Source organism: Tachyglossus aculeatus, chromosome 11 (assembly GCF_015852505.1).
Source record: "Tachyglossus aculeatus isolate mTacAcu1 chromosome 11, mTacAcu1.pri, whole genome shotgun sequence".
In the NCBI taxonomy this organism is placed as follows: domain Eukaryota; kingdom Metazoa; phylum Chordata; class Mammalia; order Monotremata; family Tachyglossidae; genus Tachyglossus; species Tachyglossus aculeatus.
The window spans coordinates 16,888,197-16,901,206 of record NC_052076.1 but is presented as its reverse complement, the minus strand read 5'-3'; the positions used below and the strand labels follow the sequence as shown (position 1 = coordinate 16,901,206).

Sequence of the window (13,010 nt, the reverse complement as noted above, 5' to 3'; positions counted from 1 at the left end):
GGATCTTCAACCTCTTCTTCATCACACCTAACATTTTACGAGAAAAAACATAATGGAGAACTTTACCTGATCCTTTCCCTTTTGGTTAAGAAATTCCCCACCTAGGTTCTTGTGAACCAAATTTTCTGAACCTGAAGTGATTTTTTCCATCGCAGTCCTCACTCTCTTTTTCTTGTGCTTCTTGGCCTGGTTTCTTCCTAATAAATGGCCCCATCCTGGGTTACAAACATCTTTCTCTTTCCATTATCTTTTCATTAAGTGTTTGTCTTCAGTTTCTGTCCAAACACCCTGAGCTAAAGCTTTGTGACTGTCTCATCTTTCAGTTCCTCAGAATGTTCACCAATCAATCAATCAATCAGTCAATCGCATTTATTGAGCGCTTACTGTGTGCAGAGCACTGTACTAAGCACTTGCGAAGCACAATTTGGCAACATATAGAGACAGTCCCTACCCAACAGCGGGCTCACAGTCTAAAAGGGTGATTGCTGTGACTGCAGGCTTCCTGATTCACTGGTAAAGCCCCTGAGGCCACAGAGTCTCCAGGGCATGAAAATCCATTCATCTGCAAGATCGTGGCAGTGAATTTTCTTGTGAACTCTGGTGTGCACTAGGGAAAAATATCTGGGAGCACAAAGCAATGGTGGGGCACTCTGAATATCTCCTTTTCTTCAAGTCTGGTCCAATCTGGGAAGGCTGTCCCAGCAGGCATGTTCCTGTCCAGATCAGGACAAGTAATATAGTACAGGGAGTCTTCTGTTTCAAGGCCACCACCTGCCCATGTTGCTGACAACTGACCTCTGTCAAGAACTCCCCCAAAATCTCAATTCCCCTGACCCAGAAGCCCAACATTGTTACCCAAAGAATGAGACAAGCAGTCAAGATGTCCCCATCAATGGCATTTACTGGAAGCAGAGGTATGGGAGCGCCTCCATCCCATTCTGACATTCCTGGTTCCTCTGGATCCAGTGGGATTGTGAGACCACCCCAAGGTTCTAAGAAGGAGAGAGAGAGGGATCACCACTCTTTCCCCAAGTTCCCCTCTTGCTCCTCCCAACGGATCATGAACCTTCCCAAGTCTGCCCTGGAAGTGGGTTTCCTCACCTCTGATGTCAGTTTAAGGTGGTGGGGCAATACAGAAATGTATCTGTATACAGGTATGTATCTGTGGGGGAGTTCACTGATCTAGAAGCTGATCAGTCCTTGCCAGAGGTAGGGACATCAGTTTAGATGTCATGACCTCTGTATCCCCCAAAATCCTATCGGATCATCCTCAGAGGTAGGGAAATCATCTTTTCACTCTGTGATTGCTGCTGAATCATCCCTGGAACTCCCTATGTTCTTTTGCGTCGGTTTTGTCACGCTTTCTGGAGATGTTGGGTTTATGTTGTTCTTGAGGTCTGATGGTCCTTCTCTGCAGCGTGACTCAGTTGAAAGAGCAAGGGCTTTGGAGTCAGAGGTCATGGGTTCAAATCCCGACTCCACCAATTGTCAGCTGTGTGATTTTGGGCAAGTCACTTAATTTCTCTTTGCCTCGATTACCTCATCTGTAAAATGGGGATTAACAGTATGAGCCCCCCGTGGGAAAACCTGATCACCTTGTAACCTCCCCAGTGCTTAGAACAGTGCTTTGCACATAGTAAGTGCTTAATAAATGCCATTATTTTTATTATTATTATTATCACTCTGCCTTTGAACTTCTTTCACCCTTGTGCCACTGGTCATACCTGCCTCACCCCATTCTCCTGCTCAATGGAGAGAACACCGCTCTGGAAATCAGGAGAGTTGCCTTCCATTCTCATATGCTCCAACTGGCTAAAGTGAGAAAAGACAACACTTACACTTAGCAATGTGCTGCATCGTTCTTTAAGTCATCACAACTAAATTCCTGCCCAAGTGGGAATATGCATGGATGAGCGCACATGGTGCCGCCCAAGCCACTAGCATGATATTCTGTTCCTTTGCACAAATTCTCAGTCCTAAAGTTTCCTGACCCATCATCATTCATTGTGGTGAATGGTTTCCTCATCATCATACCTCAAGGCCCAAGGCTACAGTATCAGGCCAGACGCCCCATCCTTTCTTTTTGGCTAAACATCCCATCCTATTTTTTTCAAGCACTTTCCTCCCCAACTCCTCAAACTCCAGGTCCACTTTGTATGTCAAAATTTGTGCATATTAACATCGCTTTAGCTCCGGGCCATCACAGCCAAATCAATGCCTGACATATTCAAGGCAACAGACCAGAAGCAATCAATCAATCTATCAGTTGTATTTATTGAGTGCTTACTGTATGCAGAGCACTGCACTAAAGCACCTGGGAGAGTGCAATACAATGTGTGGGAACATTTCCTGCCCACAAGGACTTACAGTCTAGAGGTGGAGACAGACATCTATAGAAATAAATTAATTATAGATGTCCATCAGTGGTATTTATTAAGCATTTAATGTGCATTAAGCACTGTACTATGTGCTTAGGAGAGTACACTACAACAGAGTTGGTGGACACATTCCTTCCCCACAAGGAGCTTACAGCCTAGAAGGGGATATGTACATAATTGAAATGGATATGAGCTGTGGAGTTTTCTTTCAGGATCCTGACAAACTGATGTTTTTCACTCATCCACCTCCTTCCTCATGATTCCCCTGTGACTCCCCATGAACCACCTGGCAGTGTCCCCTTCCTGCTCTCCCCCAACCAGCATTCCTGCCTCCAGGAAGGTGTTTGATCCTGAAATCTGCCCAATTATGGGCACCTTCACCCTACGTGACTCATAGCATCCTGGAATACAGGGAGGAATCCATCAGGACCCACAGTCACTTGACAAAATCATGGTTTGTAATGGCTGAAGAACAGGGGGAAATTCAAACCTGTTCCCTGGGAAGCACCCAGCTAATTAGCTGATTAACCTTCCCATGGGTCTGAGCACACTTCCTTGGCAGAACCTTAAACGCTAATCTACTCATTGCTTTCCAATTGGCCCCGGTCATGGCAAAGAAGGAATTCCGTATACTGGATCAGGAGGCTCTTCTCTTCCAGGTGCCACCCTGTCAGGTTATACAAGTGGCATGGGGTGCCAGGGGCCATTCAAACTTGGAAATCTCCTCCACCACTGAGACAATACCAGTCCCCGAACCAACCGACACCATGGTCAACTCCTGCTGCAGATCCATCTGCTCTGCCCTGAGCTGTGGAAGAGACTGCTGCCAAGAGACCTTCTGTGAGCCCAGCTGCTGCAGCAGCCCTTGTTGCCCCCCGACCTGTTGCCAAGCCACTTGCTGCAGAACCACCTGTTGACGCCCGACCTGCTGCAGGCCCTGCTGTCGTCGACCATGCTGCATTTCCAGTAGTTGCTGCCCCTGTTGCCCCCAACCTTGCTGTGTGTCCACCTGCTGCAGACTCTGCTGCCCTAGACCCCGCCACGTGCTTAGCTGCTGCCAGCCTTGCTGCCGTCCATCTTGCTGCTGAACCATCTGCTGCCATCCTGTTTGTGGGACATCATCTTGCTGTTGAGCAAACTCCATGCCAACTGCTTGCAAGCAGCTGAAGTCCAGGTTCCCTGAACCACTTGAAGCTCTCTGACCACAAACAGCACAACTACGTGACAGCTACCTTGCGACCACAGTCCTCACCAACATGGAAACAGGTCCGGCCTCCCAGTCCATGGCCACCTTTCTCAGCCATTGTGGACACTGGCTTCTAAATAGTGCTAAAGGGCCCGACTTAAATTCTGAAGTCTCCTTGTCCTCATCCTTTGGCCGGGCATTGTGACAATCTGAGTCTGCTATTGGGTAGGGAATGTCTCTATGTGTTACCAACTTGTACTTCCCAAGCACTCAGTACATGCTCTGCATACAGTAAGCACTCAATAAATACGATTGAATGAATGAATGAATGAATTTGTCAATCTGAGGAGGGACAATGCAGTGTTCTCTGGTGATATCTCTGGTTTTGGAAGTCCCTTAATTCAGCCCACAGTTGGGTTTCCAGTTGCCAAATCAGCATCACCATCTTTCCCATCTCACAAGCCCATAACCTTGACATTATCCTTCACTCTTCTCTCTCATTCAACACACAAATTCAATCCGTCACCAAATATTGTCGGTCCCAACTTCACAACATCGCTAAAATCCACTCTTTCCTCTCCATTCAAACTGCTACCACGTTTTATTGTTGTATTGTACTTTCCCAAGCTCTTAGTAGAGTATTCTGCACACAGTAAGTGCTTAATAAATATGATTGAATGAATGAATGAACCCAGTCCACTCTGGGATACTCAATGTCACTGACTATGAATGTGCCAGGATTACAGGACTTTGGGATGCCTGTCGTGAAAAGTCCTAGCACTTTGCCAGATCATGGAAATTGTTCTTTAGGTCTTTTTGGCTTCAAAAACCCCAACACTTTCCTAATTGCTATATTTCCTGGTCCACCAGGTACAGAAGCAATCCTGCAGAATATAAAGGTTCATTTTATTGAAACCAAGCTGGAGGGTTTGGTGAATAAAATCTTGTCCAGGGGTGGGACTGGCAGCAAAGACCTAGTCTTCACTGTTGTCGCCCAACTCACAAAATCAGTTTCATCCCTCAGGATCCCTTTCAGAGACTCTGGCCTCTTCTTTCACAGACAGCCTTCCACCCCAGAGAACAGATCATTCAACATGGCAATGGCCCAGTAGTGGAATTTTCCCCTGGCAGGGATTGGGCCCCTGGGTTACTCAGAGTGGGTTATCCAAGCCCAGGAGTCAGACAGTCACATGACAGACCACGGCCCAGGGATGGGGAAGCAAGAAACTGGCTGAATGTAAGTGATGTTCCTCAGGGGAGAGGAAGCATGTGATTTGGAAAGCCAAGAGCTGATTGGATGATTCTCGTGCCCCTGGGAAACACATTGGTCCCCTTGAGGAAGTTCAGGACATTTCATCCGGAGAAAACTGAATTGCCCCTTAATTTATTATGATAAATTAGCATACAAACAATTACAAGGATGTGTTTCCACTTGCCCCTCACCACAGCAGCCCCAGGGGGGTATAAAAGACAGGCAGTGTGGCATGGATGCAACCAAACATCAGGAACTTCTCCTTACACCTGAACAACCATCACAACCACCACCACCATGGCCTGCAATTGCTGCTCCACAAGCTTCTGTGGCTTCCCGAGATTCTCCCTGTGCGGCTGCTGCCAGCCCTGCTGCCGCCCAGCTTGCTGTGTGTCTACTTGCTGCAGGCCCTGTTGTCCCCCACCGTGCTGCGGGTCCAGCTGCTGCCAGCCTTGCTGCCGCCCTACCTGCTGCGTGTCTAGCTGCTGCAGACCCTGCTGCCCCCGACCCTGCTGTGTGTCCAGCTGCTGCCAGCCTTGCTGCCGCCCAACCTGCTGCCAAACCACGTGCTGCCGCACGACTTGCTGCCGCCCAACTTGCTGTGTGTCCCCTTGCTGCCAGCCTTGCTGCCGCCCTCCTTGCAGCCCATCGTGTTGCTGCTGAGCAACCTGCCTGGCAACCAGTTCTTTCCCTCAGCGTCATGGCATTACGGATAGCAGTCCAGGAGCTCCCTGTTACTGACCTACCCTTCCCAGAGACCCCTGGGGAATCTGCAGTCCAGAAAATGGAATGGGATTTTCTGTAAACTCTGGTTTCCATCAGTCACCGTCTCCCATGCAGGATTTTCAACCTCTTCTTCATCACACCTAACATTTTACGAGAATAAACATAATGGAGAACTTTATCTGATCCTTTCCCTTTTGGTTAAGAAATCCCCCACCTAGGTTCTTGTGAACCAAATTTTCTGAACGTGAAGTGATTTTTTCCATCGCAGCCCTCACTCCCTTTTTCCTGTGCTTCTCGGCCTGGTTGCTTCCTAATAAATGGTCCCATCCTGGGTTAAAAACATCTTTGTCTTTCCATTATCTTTTCATTAAGTGTTTGTCTTCAGTTTCTGTCCAAACACCCTGAGCTAAAGCTTTGTGACTGTCTCATCTTTCAGTTCCTCAGAATGTTCACCAATCAATCAATCAATCAATTAATCGTATTTATTGAGCGCTTACTGTGTGCAGAGCACTGTACTAAGCACTTGCGAAGTACAAGTTGGCAACATATAGAGACAGTCCCTACCCAATAGTGGGCTCACAGTCTAAAAGGGTGATTGCTGTGACTGCAGGCTTTCTGATTCACTGGTAAATCCCCTGAGGCCACAGAGTCTCCAGGGCATGAAAATCCATTCATCTGCAAGATCGTGGCAGTGAATTTTCTTGTGAACTCTGGTGTGCACTAGGGAAAAATATCTGGGAGCACAAAGCAATGGTGGGGCACTCTGAGTATCTCCTTTTCTTCAAGTCTGGTCCAATCTGGGAAGGTTGTCCCAGCAGGCATGTTCCTGTCCAGCTCAGGACAAGTAATAAAGTACAGGGAGTCTTCTGTTTCAAGGCCACCACCTGCCCATGTTGCTGACAACTGACCTCTGCCAAGAACTCCCCCAAAATCTCAATTCCCCTGATCCAGAAGCCCAACATTATTATCCAAAGAATGAGACAAGAAGTCAAGATGTCCCCATCAATGGCATTTACTGAAAGCAGAGGTATTGGAGCACCTCCATCCCATTCTGACATTCCTGGTTCCTCTGGATCCAGTGGGATTGTGAGACCACCCCAAGGTGCTAAGAAGGAGAGAGAGAGGGATCACCACTCTTTCCCCAAGTTCCCCTCTTGCTACTCCCAACGGATCATGAACCTTCCCAAGTCTGCCCTGGAAGTGGGTTTCCTCACCTCTGATGTCAGTTTAAGGTGGTGGGGCAATACAGAAATGTATCTGTATACATGTATGTATCTGTGGGGAAGTTCACTGATCTAGAAGCTGATCAGTCCTTGCCAGAGGTAGGGACATCAGTTTAGATGTCATGACCTCTGTATCCCCCAAAATCCTATCGGATCATCCTCAGAGGTAGGGAAATCATCTTTTCACTCTGTGATTGCTGCTGAATCATCCCTGGAACTCCCTATGTTCTTTTGTGTCGGTTTTGTCATGCTTTCTGGAGATGTTGGGTTTATGTTGTTCTTGAGGTCTGATGGTCCTTCTCTGCAGTGTGACTCAGTGGAAAGAGCATGGGCTTTGGAGTCAGAGGTCATGGGTTCAACTCCTGACTCCACCAATTGTCAGCTGTGTGATTTTGGGCCAGTCACTTAATTTATCTGTGCCTCAATTACCTCATCTGTAAAATGGGGATTAACAGTATGAGCCCCCCGTGGGACAGCCTGATCACCTTGTAACCTCCCCAGTGCTTAGAACAGTGATTTGCATGTAGTAAGTGCTTAATAAATGCCATCATGATTATTATTATTATCACTCTGCCTTTGAACTTCTTTCACCGTTGTGCCACTGGTCATACCTGCCTCACCCCATTCTCCTGCTCAGTGGAGAGAGCACGGCTCTGGAAACCAGGAGAGTTGCCTTCCATTCTCATATGCTCCAACTAGCTAAAGTGAGAAAAGACAACACTTACACTTAACAATGTGCTGCATCATTCTCTAACTCATCACAACTAAATTCCTGCCCAAGTGGGAATCATCATCATCATCATCATCATCAATCGTATTTATTGAGCGCTTACTGTGTGCAGAGCACTGTACTAAGCGCTTGCGAAGTACAAGTTGGCAACATATGCATGAATATGCATGGATGAGTGCACATGGTGCCGCCCAAGCCACTAGCATGATATTCTGTTCCTCTGCACAAATTCTCAGTCCTAAAGTTTCCTGACCCATCGTCATTCATTGTGGTGAATGGTTTCCCCATCATCATACCTCAAGGCCCAAGGCTACAGTATCAGGCCAGATGCCCCATCCTTTCTTTTTGGCTAAACATCCCATCCTATTTTTTTCAAGCACTTTCCTCCCCAACTCCTCAAACTCCAGGTCCACTTCGTATGTCAAAATTTGTGCATATTAACATCGCTTTAGCTCCGGGCCGTCACAGCCAAATCAATGCCTGACATGTTCAAGGCAACAGACCAGAAGCAATCCATCAGTCAATCAGTTGTATTTATTGAGTGCTTACTGTATGCAGAGCACTGCACTAATGCGCTTGGGAGAGTGCAATACAATGTGTGGGCACATTCCCTGCCCACAAGGACTTACAGTCTAGAGGTGGAGACAGACATCTACAGAAATAAATTAATTGTAGATGTCCATCAGTGGTATTTATTGAGCATTTAATGTGCATTAAGCACTGTACTATGTGCTTAGGAGAGTACACTACAACAGAGTTGGTGGACACATTCCTTCCCCACAAGGAGCTTACAGCCTATAAGGAGATATGCACATAACTGGAATGGATATGAGCTGTGGAGTTCTCTGTCAGGATCCTGACAAACTGATGTCTTTCACTCATCCACCTCCTTCCTCATGATTCCCCTGTGACTCCCCACAAACCACCTGGAAGTGTCCCCTTCCTGCGCTCCCCCAACCAGCATTCCTGTCTCCAGGAAGGTGTTTGATCCTGAAATCTGCCCAATTATGGGCACCTTCACCCTACGTGACTCATAGCATCCTGGAATACAGGGAGGAATCCATCAGGACCCACAGTCACTTGACAAAATCATGGTTTGTAGTGGCTGAAGAATAGGGGGAAATTCAAACCTGTGCCCTGGGAAGCACCCAGCTAATTAGCTGATTAACCTTCCCATGGGTCTGAGCACACTTCCTTGGCAGAACCTTAAACGCTAATCTACTCATTGCTTTCCAATTGGCCCCGGTGATGGCAAGGAAGGAATTCCGTATACTGGATCAGGAGGCTCTTCTCTTCCAGGTGCCACCCCGTCAGGTTATACAAGTGGCACGGGGTGCCAGGGGCCATTCAAACTTGGAAATCTCCTCCACCACTGAGACAATACCAGTTCCCGAACCAACCGACACCATGGTCAACTCCTGCTGTGGATCCATCTGCTCTGCCCTGAGCTGTGGAAGAGACTGCTGCCAAGAGACCTGCTGTGAGCCCAGCTGCTGCAGCAGCCCTTGTTGCCCCCCGACCTGTTGCCAAGCCACTTGCTGCAGAACCGCCTGTTGCCGCCCAACCTGGTGCAGGCCCTGCTGTCCTCGACCATGCTGCATTTCTAGGTGTTGCTGCCCCTGCTGCCCCTGACCTTGCTGTGTGTCCACCTGCTGCAGACTCTGCTGCCCCAGACCCCGCCACGTGCTTAGCTGCTGCCAGCCTTGCTGCTGCTCATCTTTGCTGCTGAACCATCTGCTGCCATCCTGTTTGTGGGACATCATCTTGCTGTTGAGCAACCTCCTTCCATGCCAACTGCTTGCAAGCAGCTGAAGTCCAGGTTCCCTGAACCACTTGAAGCTCTCTGACCACAAACAGCACAACTACGTGACAGCTACCTTGGGACCACAGTCCTCACCACCATGGAAACAGGTCCGGCCTCCCAGTCCATGGCCACCTTTCTCAGCCATTATGGACACTGGCTTCTAAATAGTGCTAAAGGGCCTGACTTAAATTCTGAAATCTCCTTGTCTTCATCCTTCGGCCTGGCAAGGGGACAATCTGAGCCTGCTATTGGGTAGGGACCGTATCTATGTGTTACCAACTTGTACTTCCCAAGCGCTTAGTACATGCTCTGCATACAGTAAGCACTCAATAAATACCATTGAATGAATGAATGAATGAATGAATCTTTCAATCTGAGGAGGGACAATGCAGTGTTCTCTCGTGATAGCTCTGGTTTTGGAAGTCCCTTCCTTCAGCCCACAGTTGGGTTTCCAGTTGCCAAATCAGCATCACCATCCTTCCCATCTCACAAGCCCATAACCTTGGCATTATCCTTCACTCTTCTCTCTCATTCAACCCACAAATTCAATCTGTCACCAAATATTGTCGGTCCCAACTTCACAACATCGCTAAAATCCACTCTTTCCTCTCCATTCAAACTGCTACCACTGTTTATTGTTGTATTGTACTTTCCCAAGCTCTTAGTACAGTGTTCTGAACACAGTAAGTGCTTAATAAATATGACTGAATGAATGAATGAACCCAGTCCATTCTGGGATAGTCAATGTCACTGACTATTAATGTGCCAGGTTTACAGGACTTTGGGATGCCTGTCATGAAAAGTCCTAGCACTTTGCCAGATCATGGAAATTGTTCTTTAGGTCTTTTTGGCTTCAAAAAACCCAACACTTTCCTAATTGCTATATTTCCTGGTCCACCAGGTACAGAAGCAATCCTGCAGATTGCTAAAGGTTCATTTTATTGAAACCAAGTTGGAGGCTTTGGCCAATAAAATCTTGTTCGGGGGTGGGACTGGCAGCAAAGACCTAGTCTTTACTGTTGTCTCCCAGCTCACAAAATTAGTTTCATCCCTCAGGATCCGTTTCTGAGTCTCTGGACTCTTCTTTCAATGATAGTCTTCCACCCCAGAGAACAGATCATTCAACATGGCAATGGCCCAGTAGTGGAACTTTCCCCTGGAAGGGATTGGGCCCCTAGGTTACTCAGAGTGGGTTATCCAAGCCCGGGAGTCAGACAGTCACATGACAGACCACAGCCCAGGGATGGAGAGGCAAGAAACTGGCTGAATGCAAGTGATGTTCCTCAGGGGAGAGGAAGCATGTGATTTGGAAAGCCAAGAGCTGATTGGATAATTCTCGTGCCCCTGGGAAACACATTGGTCCCCTTGAGGAAGTTCAGGACATTTCATCCGGAGAAAACTTAATTGCCCCTTAATTTATTATGATAAATTAGCATACAAACAATTACAAGGATGTGTTTCCACTTCCCCCTCACCACAGCAGCCCCAGGGGGGTATAAAAGACAGGCAGTGCGGCATGGATGCAACCAAACATCAGGAACTTCTCCTTACACCTGAACAACCGTCACAACCACCACCACCATGGCCTGCAATTGCTGCTCCACAAGCTTCTGTGGCTTCCCAAGATTCTCCCTGTGCGGCTGCTGCCAGCCCTGCTGCCGCCCAGCTTGCTGTGTGTCTACTTGCTGCAGGCCCTGTTGTCCCCCACCGTGCTGCGGGTCCAGCTGCTGCCAGCCTTGTTGCCGCCCTACCTGCTGCGTGTCTAGCTGCTGCAGGCCCTGCTGCCCCCGACCCTGCTGTGTGCCCAGCTGCTGCCAGCCTTGCTGCCGCCCAACCTGCTGCCAAACCACGTGCTGCCGGACGACTTGCTGCCGCCCAACTTGCTGTGTGACCCCTTGCTGCCAGCCTTGCTGCCGCCCTACTTGCGGCCCATCGTGTTGCTGCTGAGCAACCTGCCTGGCAACCAGTTCTTTCCCTCAACGTCATGGAATTACGGATAGCAGTTCAGTAGCTCCCTGTTACTGACCTACCCTTCCCAGAGACCCCTAGGGAATCTGCAGTCCAGAAACTGGAATGGGCTTTGCTGTAAACTCTGGTTTCCATCATTCACTGCCTCCCATGCAGGATCTTCAACCTCTTCTTCATCACACCTAACATTTTACGAGAAAAAACATAATGGAGAACTTTACCTGATCCTTTCCCTTTTGGTTAAGAAATCCCCCACCTAGGTTCTTGTGAACCAAATTTTCTGAACCTGAAGTGATTTTTTCCATCGCAGCCCTCACTCTCTTTTTCTTGTGCTCCTCGGCCTCGTTGCTTCCCAATAAATGGCCCCATCCTGGGTTAAAAACATCTTTGTCTTTCCATTATCTTTTCATTAAGTGTTTGTCTTCAGTTTCTGTCCAAACACCCTGAGCTAAAGCTTTGTGACTGTCTCATCTTTCAGTTCCTCAGAATGTTCACCAATCAATCAATCAATCAATCAATCAATCGTACTTATTGAGCGCTTACTGTGTGCAGAGCACTGTACTAAGCCCTTGTGAAATACAAGTTGGCAACATATAGAGACAGTCCCTACCCAATAGTGGGCTCACAGTCTAAAAGGGTGATTGCTGTGACTGCAGGCTTTCTGATTCACTGGTAAAGCCCCTGAGGCCACAGAGTCTCCAGGGCATGAAAATCCATTCATCTGCAAGATCGTGGCAGTGAATTTTCTTGTGAACTCTGGTGTGCACTAGGGAAAAATATCTGGGAGCACAAAGCAATGGTGGGGCACTCTGAGTATCTCCTTTTCTTCAAGTCTGGTCCAATCTGGGAAGGTTGTCCCAGCAGGCATGTTCCTGTCCAGCTCAGGACAAGTAATAAAGTACAGGGAGTCTTCTGTTTCAAGGCCACCACCTGCCCATGTTGCTGACAACTGACCTCTGCCAAGAACTCCCCCAAAATCTCAATTCCCCTGATCCAGAAGCCCAACATTATTATCCAAAGAATGAGACAAGAAGTCAAGATGTCCCCATCAATGGCATTTACTGAAAGCAGAGGTATTGGAGCACCTCCATCCCATTCTGACATTCCTGGTTCCTCTGGATCCAGTGGGATTGTGAGACCACCCCAAGGTGCTAAGAAGGAGAGAGAGAGGGATCACCACTCTTTCCCCAAGTTCCCCTCTTGCTACTCCCAACGGATCATGAACCTTCCCAAGTCTGCCCTGGAAGTGGGTTTCCTCACCTCTGATGTCAGTTTAAGGTGGTGGGGCAATACAGAAATGTATCTGTATACATGTATGTATCTGTGGGGAAGTTCACTGATCTAGAAGCTGATCAGTCCTTGCCAGAGGTAGGGACATCAGTTTAGATGTCATGACCTCTGTATCCCCCAAAATCCTATCGGATCATCCTCAGAGGTAGGGAAATCATCTTTTCACTCTGTGATTGCTGCTGAATCATCCCTGGAACTCCCTATGTTCTTTTGTGTCGGTTTTGTCATGCTTTCTGGAGATGTTGGGTTTATGTTGTTCTTGAGGTCTGATGGTCCTTCTCTGCAGTGTGACTCAGTGGAAAGAGCATGGGCTTTGGAGTCAGAGGTCATGGGTTCAACTCCTGACTCCACCAATTGTCAGCTGTGTGATTTTGGGCCAGTCACTTAATTTATCTGTGCCTCAATTACCTCATCTGTAAAATGGGGATTAACAGTATGAGCCCCCCGTGGGAC

General features: G+C 48.0%; 2 pseudogenes; both read left to right on the top strand.

Annotated features, from left to right (window-relative positions):
- The first annotated feature begins 3,088 nt into the window (after nucleotides 1-3,088).
- LOC119934688 lies at nucleotides 3,089-5,479 on the top strand (annotated as a pseudogene).
- A 3,423-nt stretch (nucleotides 5,480-8,902) lies between these two features.
- Nucleotides 8,903-11,246, top strand: LOC119934687 (annotated as a pseudogene).
- Nucleotides 11,247-13,010: the final 1,764 nt, after the last annotated feature.